The following is a 1,041-nucleotide window of genomic DNA, read 5'->3' as shown; positions in this document are numbered from 1 at the left end:
GCAAAAACTGGATGCACTTCGTGTACAAAACGGACCATCTCTTTCAAAGTATCAGGATTTCATACGGAAACTCGTCTGTTACAAAGGGATTTCATTTTTTAAAAACGTATTTGAACTCCTGACTTTTTGTGTGTTCAAAATTCAACATTCAAAGCCAAATCATCATTTTTCAATCCTTTCTGACTTCATTTGTTATTTTTCATGCATTTACTAATTATTTTGAGCTATAAGACCATAAAATTGAAAAGCATTTCAAATGAACTCTGAAAAGGTTGAAAGTTGGCATGGTATGATCATTTCATCCACATAGCATGTGCAATAAAGTTGAGAGGGTTACGGCAAAAACTGGATGCACTTCGTGTACAAAACGGACAATCTCTTTCAAAGTATCAGGATTTCATACGGAAAGTCATCTGTTACAAAGGGATTTCATTTTTTTAAAACTTATTTGAACTCCCGACTTTTTGTTTGTTCAAAATGCACCATTCAATGCCACATCATCATTTTTCAATCCTTTCTGACTTCATTTGTTATTTTTCATGCATTTACTAATTATTTTGAGCTATAAGACCATAAAATTGAAAAGCATTTCCAATGAACTCTGAAAAGGTTGAAGTTGGCATGGTATCATCATTTCATCCACATAGCTTGTGCAAGAAAGTTGAGAGGGTTACGGCAAAAACTGGATGCACTTCGTGTACAAAACGGACAATCTCTTTCAAAGTATCAGGATTTCATACGGAAACTCGTCTGTTACAAAGGATTTCATTTTTTAAAACTTATTTGAACTCCTGACTTTTTGTGTGTTCAAAATGCACCATTCAAAGCCACATCATCATTTTTCAATTCTTTCTCACTTCATTTGTTATTTTTCATGCATTTACTAATTATTTTGAGCTATAAGACCATAAAATTGAAAAGCATTTCAAATGAACTCTGAAAAGGTTGAAAGTTGGCATGGTATCATCATTTCATCCACATAGCATGTGCAAGAAAGTTGAGAGGGTTACGGCAAAAAACTGGATGCACTTCGTGTACAAA

Source organism: Triticum aestivum, chromosome 3D, assembly GCF_018294505.1.
Source record: "Triticum aestivum cultivar Chinese Spring chromosome 3D, IWGSC CS RefSeq v2.1, whole genome shotgun sequence".
Classification (NCBI taxonomy): Eukaryota; Viridiplantae; Streptophyta; class Magnoliopsida; order Poales; family Poaceae; genus Triticum; species Triticum aestivum.
The sequence above is the reverse complement of the archived record's forward strand: the minus strand, read 5'-3'. Positions refer to the sequence as shown.